Below are 12,902 nucleotides of genomic sequence, written 5' to 3' on the forward strand. Positions count from 1 at the left end.
CTCAAATTATGGGTGCTTATAGCACAAGAGTTCATAATTTCACAAGTCTCAAATAGGGATTACTAACCCATAATTCAATCTCAAGTTAAAGCTCATAAAAAGCATAATATATAGCATATAGATTCATAAATCATGTGGAAATCTGGGAATTTCAATAATTTATCTCAAAATCTCAATATAGTCATATGCTTCAATATCTCAACATTGCAAATATTAGCTTCTCAAGGAGTAAAAATCATGGGGTTTATACCCAGCTGTAAATTCTCAATAAAACATGCAGAAATCATGTCATTTGACTCTTAATTCATGGAAAATATCAAGATAATGCATTCAATAATAATGGGTAAAAAATCCCAATTCAAATTCATATAAAAACATCATAGATTTTAGGAAATTCATGATGTAAATAAGCCTTTTGGACAAAAGGGTGAAAGGGTTACCCTTGTTCAAAACCCCAATACCTTGAATTAGAAGCTTTGGATGAACTCTCACTTTTGGAACTCTATTCGTACTCTTGAATGAGGGTTCTTGAGGCCCTTGACTTGAAAACCTTGAATCTTGACTCAATTTAGAAAATCCATGGTGGGTTATTGAGATTCTTGGAAGAGGTTTTGGATACTTAGGGTTTTTTATGAGAGAAAACTTGAGAAAAACCTCATAGGATGCTTGCAAATGACTTTGATTTGGTGTTTGCACGGTTTTATAGGCTTGGGAAAAGTTCAAAGTTCCCTTTTTAACATCTGTATGAAGATGAAAAAATTGAACTGGAAACCCGATTTCATAGGCCACCGCGATGCGCCACTTATCGCGGTGGCTCACTGGAATTGACAATTGGGAAATTGGGAGTCCCCGCAATGTGGAGCCATTGCGTTGTCCCACTGATTGGGACCTGGACCTTCAGCGCGATGTGCCACTATCGCGAAGTTCCACTGGAATTTGACAATTGCCAAATAAACCCTCTCCGTGACGCGTCAAGAGCCTAAATGATGTTATTTACGACTAAGGCTTAAATTAGCCATAACTTCTTACTCGGGTATCGGATTTGGGCAAATCTTATATCGATGGAAATCTTATCAGATTTCTCTCATGATAAAAATTTGAAACTAGGGAAATTATATATGGTTAACATGATACTCACTTAGGAAGCCACTTCTTAATTTTTTTAGGGCTAAAATCACACCTCACTTGACATGCCCTACGACTCAAACTACGAGGGAACTTTGCGGGGCCTTACAATAGGTTTGCCAAGTCCCAGGGTCATGATATTAAAATCATAAGGAGAAGATACTTAGAATTCACTAATAGGCCAATCGTACTCCAAACAAACTAGGGGGATATGTTATTCTTCTATCAGAGAACCCAAGTCATCGACAGACCTATTGTTTATTCCATTATATATCACTTTTTGGGGTAATGTGGATTAATTTTTCTTCAAAGTGGCATAACCTAGGGACAATATCATCATCAAAAGATTCCATGAAGGCAGAACAAGACCCTAAAGTTAGTGGATCCATAACAAGCAGAAGAAAAGACAAAACTGAAAATGGGAGGAAGAATTTTTCAAGGTGATGCAAAAGATGAGAAGAAAAATGGGGTATTGAAGAAAAGGTAATTGAAAGAAGATTATCTTTTGAAGGAAACATCTCTAAGAAGCATATTAGACAAAAGTTCGCAGCAGAGCATTGCGTGTAGTAGGTGAAACTAATGGGGGGAATGAATCTACTACTGAAAAGGCAACTCATGCATTAGAGAACGACAAAATATCATCTTGTTCCTTGGTTTTTTATCACGATGCACCGGAGATATAGTGGAACTATCTGTAAAGAGTGAGGGCCCCTAAAAGGCACACATATGAACAAGGAATTTTCCTTTCTAAGTTAAAGGTTGAGGGTGATTCGATGTTAGTGCATTTTATGCATTATATCAAATGACAAAGTTTGTTGTTGATGGTTGCACTTCTCCAATGCACATTACTAGAATATTATTGAGAGTAAAGGGGTGTATTTACTTTGTGTAACTCTTATAACCACTAACACTTTATTTCACTCATTATTTTATGTTAGAATATGACATTTAGTTCTTGTAACATCTACCATTAGTCTACATCATTACTATTGTAACTCTTGTAATATTTGTAATATATAGACCATTCATGTACCACTTTACTACACCATATTCTTCCTATTCAATACAAGAATGAATACCTCACCTATAAATAGAGGTGGTCTTGCATGTTATTGCATGTACAAGGAAATATAATAAGTGTAAGAAAAATTATAGTGTGTAGTAGTGAAAAGGAGAGTTATTATATTGGTGAAATAGAGAGTTGAGACAAAGAAAACATTCTAAGTTCACAACTATATTCACTATACAAAAGAGAGTTATTATATATATTAGTGAAAAAAAGAGTTGAGATAAAGAAAATATATATTCACTATACAAAAGAGAGTAATTATATTGGTGAAAGAAAGATTTGAGACAAAGAATATATTCTAAGTCTTTAACTATATTCACTATACAAATAGAGTAAATATATATGTTGGAGGTTGGTGTTCTTATGGTAGAGCTTTGAATACTTCAACTAATTCGGAGTTGCTTGAGTTGCACATCGCTGATGGATTGTTGTATCTTGGAGGAGACAAGTCAATATATTGTTGGATTGGTGTAGATTATGCCGCAGTGGGCTTGAATCTCCTTACAGAAAGTGAGATATCCATGCCTCGATCAAGAAGAAGATTATTTTATTTTCATCACTTTTGTTCATTTTATTTTCAATTGTAATCATTTATTTTAATTGTGGTATATAACACCAATAATTTTAAGGAGATTCATGTTTTGTTACAGTTTGAAAAATTGTAGATATCAAGATGAGAGATCTTAAAATATTGATGGCAACAGATAGCCACGTAAAGTATCTTTCTACTCCTCAAATCAAGCAAAAGAAAGGTAAAACACGTTTCTACTTGTTGCTGAGGAAAGGTAAAAAGTTACCTATTATTTTTCATGAATAAAATGATACTTTTCACGAAATTTATTTTCTTAAAGTCTCAAAATAGTGGGGGCTTATGAAACGAGAAAGAAATCACCATGACAAATGTGTTTTTTGCATTTTTTAGAATGCTTTAGAAAAAAAGTTACAAATGCATATATTAGTCTTGGAATAAATCACATGTTACTATTTGTATATATATTGATGTCTTTGTCTCTAACATACATCTTATCAAATAAATGATAAATTGAATAGCTAATTTGACATAAAATATTTGGGTGAAATAAATTTCATTCTTGGAATAAAAAATATCTAAATCGTGTGATGAACTTTTCCTTGACATGTCACATTATGGTGCAAAAAAATTGTGAAGTATATTTTGTTGATTGTATGAGCCATGCAACTCCTTATGATTTAAATATGTGAAAATGGTGTGAAAAAAAGGAGTTTACTAGAGTAATAAAATATGAGATATGTGGCTAGTTACACTTGTCCTGAAATTGTGTAAAAGTACTTAAGCAGGTTATACAAGCAAATCGAGTATATTTACTTGAAAAAGAATTGTGCCTTGTTTTATTAAAATAAATCCTACTGTACTTACTTAAAAGTGTTTTAATGCAAAATGAAAATAAAAAAAATTGGTGCTATTTGTTGAAATGAAAAAGCAAATTGTTATTTGCTAACTCTATCGTGGAGGTTGAACTAATTATTTTAGATTCAAGTAGTGAAAAAGTGAACTGATCAATAACTTTATTTTGAGAAATTAATTTCTTTAGTTTTGAGTTATTGTGATAGCACCAATATTACTAGTAGAGTTTGAACTTGTTATTATAACAGTAAATTCAGACCCATAAGAAGAAAATAATACTGTGATATTATATTTGACAAGTGGTACCACTAACATTGATTATGTCAAATAATGTAATTATCTTGAAGATAAATTAATCAAGGCCTTGGAAAGATAAAGGGTCTGAAACACATCAAGGGAGGAGTAAGCCTATAAAAAAAGTCATTAGTCATATATGAGGAAACCCAACTTGGGGACTAGAGATCCTATAATCAGGTATAATGGGAAAAACGAATCATATGAGGACTTAGTGTGGGATACACTATTATTTAATCCTTCCTATGATGTGAGTGTATCTTGTTCCTGTAGTAATTTGTGAAGGTTGAGTCTAAGAACTCATAATGAAATTACTCTGCATCTCGTATAAGTGGGGAATCAAAATTACAGGACCACCCTTGACAGATTTCACCTATGTGAGTGTGGAAGTAGGTCATTTCCTATGAAAATAGGGCTTATTATCAAAAACACTCATGAAAAAATGGGATAGCACATATCCATAATGTGTTAGCTATAAAAGTTTATGTCAACACCTTGATTGTTGTGTGTAAGAAGTGATATTTTATTTTCCTTAAGCAGTCATAGTTCAAGTCTGAGACCACTATTGACTCTGGAGAAAAGTGTATTGTTTTACTAAGTGGAGGTTCAATGCAGAGCACACCTTCATTATGTATAATGATCTCCCTTCAACTAAATTGGTGAAGAACTCTCTTACTTGAATATAAAAATGAGTGGGGGAATGTTAGTGCATTTTAATAGTTTAATAATACTAAAGTGCATTATATCAAATGACAAAGTATATTGTTGATGATTGCACTTCTCCAATGCACATTAGTGGAATATTATTAAGAGTGAAAGTGTGTGTTTACTTTGTGTTACTCTTATAAACAATAAAATTTTATTTCACTCATTATTTTATGGTATAATGTGACATTTAGTTCTTGTGACATCTACCCTTAGTCTATCTCATTATTCTTTTACTCTTGTAACATTTGTAACCTATAGACCATTCATGGATCACTTTACTACACCATATTCTTCCTATTCAAAACAAGGATGAATACCTCACCTATAAATAGAGATAGTTTTGCATGTTATTGCACGTACAAGGAAATATGATAAGTATGAAAAAGATTATAGTGTGTAGTAGTGAAAAAGAGAGTTATTATATTAGTGAAAGGGAGAGTTAAGACAAAGAAAATATTCTAAGTTTATAACTATATCCACTTTACAAAAGAGAGTTATTATATATATTAGTGAAAGAAACAATTGAGACAAAGAAAATATATATTCACTATACAAAAGAGAGTTATTATATTAGTGAAAGACAGAGCTGAGACAAAGAAAATATTCTAACTCTTTAACTATATTCACTATACAAAGAGAGTAAATATATATGTTGGAGGAAGGTGTTCTTATGGTGGAGCTTTGGACTCGTCAACTAATCTGGAGTTGCTTGAATTGTACATCATTGATGGGTTGTTGTATCCTGGAGGGGACAATTCAATATACTTCTAGATCAGTGTAGAATATATCGTAGTGGGGTTGAATCTCCTTAAAGAAAGCGATATATCCGCACCTCAGCCAAGAAGAAGATTATTTTATTTTCTTCACTTTTGTTCATTTTATTTTCAACTGTAATCATTTATTGTAATTGTGGTATATTGCACCCACAATTTTAAGGAGATTCATATTTTGTTACAATTTAAAAAATCACGGATATCAAGATGAGAGATCTCAAAAGATTGATGGCAAGATATAGCCATGTAAAGTATCTTTCTACTTCTCAAATCAAGTAGAAAAAAGGTAAAAAGCTTTTCTACTTATTGCAAAGAAAAGGTAAAAAGTTACCTATTATTTTTCATGAATAAAATGATACTTTTCATGAAAATTTGTTTTCTTAAAGTCTCAAAATAGTGGGAGATAATGAAATGATAAAAAAATCACCATGACAAATGTGATTTTTGCATTTTTTAGAATGCTTTGAAAAAAAAAGTAATAAGTGCATATATTAGTCTTGGAATAAATCACATGTTACTATTTGTATATTTATTGATGTATTTGGATCTAACATGCATGTTATCAAATAAATGATAAATTGAATAGCTAATTTGACATTAAATATTTGGGTGATATAAATTTCATTCTTGGAATGAAAAATACGTAAATCATGTGCTGAACTTTTTCTTGACATATCATAATATGGTGAAAAAGAAAAATTGTGAAATATATTTTGTTTATTGTATGATCCTTGAAACTCCTTGTGATTCAAATATGTGAAAATAGTGTGAAAAAAGGAGTTTACTAGCGTAATAAAATATGAGATATACGGCTAGTTTCACGTGGCCTGAAATTGTGTAAAAGTACTTAAGCGGGTTATACAAGCAAATCGAGTATAATTACTTGAAAAAATTGTGGCTTGTTTTATTCCTTCCAAATAAAATGTTTTGAGTCCCTATCGTCGGCCAGCTCCATAACAAGGGGGTTTTGTTATCGCCAGTAGTTGGATGGTTTCATTACGATGAATGAAGGAATCCATCCATTCATTGCATTTCTTTATCTTAGGAGTCGAATTTATCCAGTTCGATATGGTGAATATGGGTTCTGGTCTCTTTATGATTGTTTTACAAGGGGGAACAAAAAGAAAAGCCCTATACACCAAAAGTAAAAGGGGGAAATCCCTTGATCATGGTTCGAACTATTAGTTGAATTATTTCTTGATTTCATCCATTTATTCATTCAATTCACTGTTGGAAAGAATAAAGAAAGATATTGATCAAAATATCCTATATAAAGAAAGATTATATACTATATTCTCGGTGTTGACAGAACACAGGTAGGCTTGGCGCTTAGTATATCGTCGAAAAGAAAAGCAATATGCTTATTATCTTTTAGACTTTAATACAATACTCGAAATGCACGAGACTAAAGTGATTCCAGGGCTACTTAATCGATGAAGTAAACTATTTCTAGCTCCCCGGTTACACCAAAGCACACCAGTCAACACTTTACTATAGCAGTTACACCTGTGAGTTGGTAAAATAATATCGTATGTTAATAAATGACCTAAGTTGAGATCGACAAATGTTCGGGAGTTCCTCTATTCAATCTTTTTCCTTCTTCTTATTGTTGGATATCTCGTTCGTACAATGAATAAGTTTCTTCGTCTTGAGTTGGGTTAAAAGCACGGAATGTATTTGCACTATCACCGTCTTCAAATAAAGAATTTTCTACGGTAGCACCATGAATGGCGCATAGCAAAGCAGCGCCCAATACACCGGCAACTCCCATCATAAGAAAGGGGTTCAAAGTCCAATTATGAAACCCTTGAAAAAATAGGATGAATCAAAATATAGCTGCTACACCAAAATTAAGTGCCCTGTTGTACGTAAAAGTGTTTTTGATGCAAAATAAAAATAAAAAAGATTGGTACTATTTGTTGAAATAAAAAAGCAAATTGTTATTTGCTAACTCTATCATGGAGGTTGAACTAATTATTTTAGATTCAACTAGTAAAAAAGTAAATTGATCAATAACTTTATTTTGAGAAATTGATTTCTTTAGTTTTGAGTTATTGTGATAGAACCAATATTATTGGTAGAGTTTGAACTTATTATTATAACACTGAATTCAAACCCATAAGAAGAAAAGAACACTGTGATAATATATTTGACAAGTAGTACCACTAACATTGATTATGCCAAATCATGTAACTATCTTACAAATAAACTAATCAAGATCTTGGCAAGCTAAAAGGGTCTGAAAACAACCGGGGGGGGGGGGGGGGGGGGGGGGGGGGGAGAGAAGCCTATAAAAAAGTCATTAGGCATATATGAGGAAACCCAAGTTGTGGACTAGAGAGCCTATAACCAGGTTCAATGGGAAGAATAAATCATAATGACTTGGTGTGGGATACACTATTATTTAATCCTTCTTATGATGTGTGTGCATCTTGTTCCTATAATGATTTGTGAAGGTTGAGTCTAAGAACTCTTAATAAAACTACTCTGTATCTCGTATGAGTGGGGTGTCAAAATTACAGGACCACCCTTGATAGATTTCACCTATGTGAGTGTAGAAGTAGGCCGCTTTCTATAAGAGTGGGGCTTATTCTCAAAAACGCTCATGAAAAATCGGGATAGCACATGACCGTAATGTGATAGCTATTAAAGCTTATGTCAACACCTTGATTGTTGTGTGTAAGAAGTGATAATTTATTTCCCTTATCGAGTCATAATTCAAGTTTGACCACTATTGACTCTGGAGTAAACTGTACTATTTTACTAAGTGCAGGTTCAATGCAGAGCACACCTTCATTATGCATCATGATCTCCCTTCAACTAAATTGGTACAAAAACTCTCATATTTGAATATTAAAATGAGTGGGGGAATGTTAATGCATGTTAATACTTTAATTATATTAAAGTGCATTATATCAAATGAAACAGTGTATTGTTGATGGTTGCACTTCTCCAATGCACATTAATGGAATATTATAAAGAGTAAAAGTGTATATTTACTTTGTGTAACTCTTATAACTACTAACACTTTATTTCACTCATTATTTTATGATAGAATATGACATTTAGTTCTTGTAACATCTACCTAAACCTATGAAACGGGCTGGTCCGATTCAGATCGACACCGACCCACATAATTTTACCTGATTCTGGGCCGATACCGAGTCACTCTTAACAGGAAGATCTGGTCCAGGCCCAAACGGTAAATTTTGCTTAAATGGACTGGAACCGGCCCACTTAGTGTGTATCTTATTTTGACCGATCAAAATTGGTCAAAATTTTTAAAAAAAATTCGAATTTACATATTTTTCCAATATATACACACATCTGTACATTTTAAATACGTTAAATAATATACAGACAACATATATACAGTAAATATATACTACTTTAGAAAATATATACACATGTTTACATTAAATATATACTAGTTTAGAGACTATAAAAAATATATATACATATATAAGTACAATAGAATATATATATATATACTACATTAAATAATAGACATACAACATATATACACTAATTATATACTACTTTAGAAAATATATACACATGTATAATTTAAATATATACTAGTTTAGATTCTATAGAAAATATATTCACATATATACGTAAAGTAATACAATATAATATATATGCTACTTTAAATAATATACATACAACATATATACACTAAATATATACTACTTTAGAAAACATATACACATGTATACATTAAATATATACTAGTTTAGAGTCTATAGAAAATATATACACATATATACGTAGAATATAATATATATATATATACTACTTTAAACAATATACATATAACATATATAAAATAAATATAAACTACTTTAGAAAACATATACACATGTATAAATTAAATATATACTAGTTTAGAGTCTATAGAAACTATATAATACGTACAATATAATATATATATATAGTATTTTAAATAATATATATTCAACATATATACACTAAATATATACTACTTTAGAAAATATATACACATGTATACATTAAATATATATTAGTTTAGAGTCTATAGAAAATATAACACATATATACGTACAATATAATATATATTCTTCTTTAAATAATGTACATACAACATATTTACACAAAATATATACTAATTTAGAAAATATATACACATGTCTACATTAAATATATACAAGTTTAGAGTCTATAGAAAATATATACACATATATACGTACAATATAATATATATATACACTACTTTAACTAATATACATACAACATATATACACTAACTATATACTAATTTTGAAAACATATATACATGTATACTTTAAATATATATTAGTTTAGATTCTATGAAAAATATATGCACATATATACGTACAATATAATATATATATATATATATATATATATATGTATATAGTACTTTAAATACTACTTGAAACAATATACATACAACATATATATCACTTTAGAAAACATATAGGTATGTATTCGTTAAATATATACTACTTTAGTGTCTATAGAAAATATATACATATTTATGTAGAATATATACTACTTTAAATGCCACTTGAAAGTTGAAAGATATATACATTACACGTTGTAGTACTTTAGAAAACACATATATACATAAAAAATTACAATGTATGCTACTTAATATAATAATACTTGAAGTTTTGAACATATATTCATTATATGTTTTCATTATATTTGAACTTAGAAGATATTTATTTTTCATTATGTGTATATATGTTTGTTATGTTTATTACTTAGTTTAAAGTTTGATAGTAATATATTAAAAGTATTAAAATTCATACTAGAAATTCAATTTAAATGAAAAAAAAAATAAAAAGTGAGGGGTGAATGAATGTTGTATTTTATTGATTGCAAAATGATCAAAAACTTATAATTTACATGAATGAAAAATCTACAAATTTTGCATCATTTTTTTCAAATTATACATGTTAATATTAATGGGAACTATCATAGGAAAGTCAAAATCAATGGGGGCAAAACCATGCATTCGACTTGATTGTGCTGAGTTCTCCCTTGAAGTCATAATTTCTTAAAGATTTTGTTCGTCTTTCGGCTCCACCTTAATTCTTTGAGTTCTTCGTTTCGCTCTAATTCAATCTCTAAAGAAAACTAGAACATTCATAGCATTGCTTCCCAATGAGTGTCGGTTGTCTTCAAGCTGTTGTCTTTCCTGACTAAAAGCGATCTTCGATGCAACGGTTGACATTGGAACATTTAATATGTCTTTAGCTAATCTTGAAAGTACAGAATATTGTATTTCATTATTCTTCCACCAATCAAACGTGTTGTTTCTTGCTCTACGATCCTTTATCATCTATCGAAGATAATACTTAAGCTCTTCCCAAGAATTTGTTTTGTATGTTGAAGTCGCAACCATGTCCCAAATATTTAAATCATAAAAGTAATCAGAAAAATCACTATGTCCCGGCATTTTAGAAGATGATGGTTCCTCAGGAGCTTGAGGACCGATAGTTGAAGTGATAGTTGTCAGTACAGCTACATCAAGTAAATCGGCATAATGGTTATATAATGTTTCTATGTAACTATTCGCATCACTCATAGCCGTGAAAAAATCTAGTTTTTCTTGAGGCTCTATCTCTAAGGAAGCATAAATAGTAGAACTAAAATCGAACATATTATTATATTGCATACATGGATTTAGTATAGCACCAACCAAGTAAATTGAGAAAAGCGGATAAAAATATTTTTTAAATTTAGCAAACATAACACTAACAGCTTCTTTTTAACCTTCTCTATTCTTATATTTTTTAAGCAAATAAGAAATGTCAACTAAATAACTAAAATATTACAAAGAGTAGAATAATAAGCACCAGAGAATTCAACCGTAGCTATATAAAAAAAAATTTAAAATTTAACAAGATCATCAATTGCAGTCCAATCAGAATCACGTAGCATACACTCAGGAAAAGAACCACAATATTGATTAAAAGTCATTGTAATAGGAACTTTATAAGTAAGACAAGTTTTTAAATAAGTATAAGTAACATTCCATCTAGTATCACATTCTTCAGGCATAAATATCGGTCTAAGTATATTTTGTTCACACTTAGCTTTAAATTCTCACTCTATATTTTCGATTATTTCCTTGAATAAAGCCAACAGTAAGCCGGACCTTTTCAATATAAAGCTCCAAAAATTCAAAATCATCTCTTACAATTAAATTATGTATATGACAAGCACACTTAACATGAAATATTTCAAATAACAGCGAAGAAAGGTCAACTTTTAACTTGTCAATAGCATTCTTGTTGTTAGATGCATTATCAAAAGAAATACATAAAATTTTTCTTTCAATACCGTAATATTTTACAACTTTAGTAATAGATTCAGCAATAAATTTTCCAGAATGTCTATGATCTTCATCATATAAAAAAGCTAGAATACGTTATTGCATAACAAAATTACTATCTATCCGGTTACAAGTAATTGTTAAATAATTATTTTTATTAACATCACGATCAAGATCAGAAGTTAGAGCAAATCTACATTGAATAATTTATAATAATCTAGATAAATAATAAACATATTGTGCATGGAGACTAAAAATACTGGCCCGACAAGTATGTCTAGGAATACCATTAAACATAGGATTATAATTTGCTTGAATATAATGAATAAAAGCATTCGAAGAAGCAAAAGTGAAAGGCAAACAACCCACAGCTATCACTTTCGCTATTTATTCCCGGTCCTTCATTTTATTATAATTCTTAATTAATTGACCGCTTGTTGGGTTCAATCTAGTTTGTGTTGGCCCACCAACAGCCTCACCACCTTGTGCGATGCATAACTCTCTAGCGTGTCTATCTCCTAAATTTCTCATCAACGAACCCGTAACCCCTTTATTGCCTTCGATTTTATGCTCATATATAATTTCACAAATATTGCATTGCACCTTACTTTCTCCTTCTATTTTTGTAAAAAATTCTCATGCAATACTTGTTCTTCTACGAAGTCTTGTAGAACGGGAAGGATGGGGATGAAGATTAACCCATTTAGATCTAACACTAGCATTTCCTACTCCAGGTGTCTCACCAATATTTTCATCTTCTATATCTAAATTAACCGCTTCTACTTCATTTTCTTTTATATCATAATTTTCCTGAGTTTCTGCATAATCCATATCGTGAGCACCTACACCTATTTCTTCCTCAAAAGATTGACTAACCGGTACTGGAGGAAAACGAATATATCTATTACTTGAACTACCTCTACTAGAACAGCCACCAGTTTATTTTTTACTATCACTATCACTTCCGAGATAAAAAATTTGACACTTTTATCGAGGTTTCTTATTTTATTCATAATATAAAATATACTAAAAATAATCAAAATATAAAAAAATAATAAAAATAAATATTCAATAATTAATACCCTAATTAAAAATTAAAGGTAAGAGATGAAACTACAATACCAAATTTTTGAAGTATCCAAAAGTTGTGACTTTAGAAAACTTTCACTTGATATTTGTAAACGCAAAATTTAAAAACAAAATTGAACAGTTTAGAAGATA

The sequence above is a fragment of the Capsicum annuum genome, chromosome 1 (assembly GCF_002878395.1).
Source record: "Capsicum annuum cultivar UCD-10X-F1 chromosome 1, UCD10Xv1.1, whole genome shotgun sequence".
NCBI classification, from domain to species: Eukaryota; Viridiplantae; Streptophyta; class Magnoliopsida; order Solanales; family Solanaceae; genus Capsicum; species Capsicum annuum.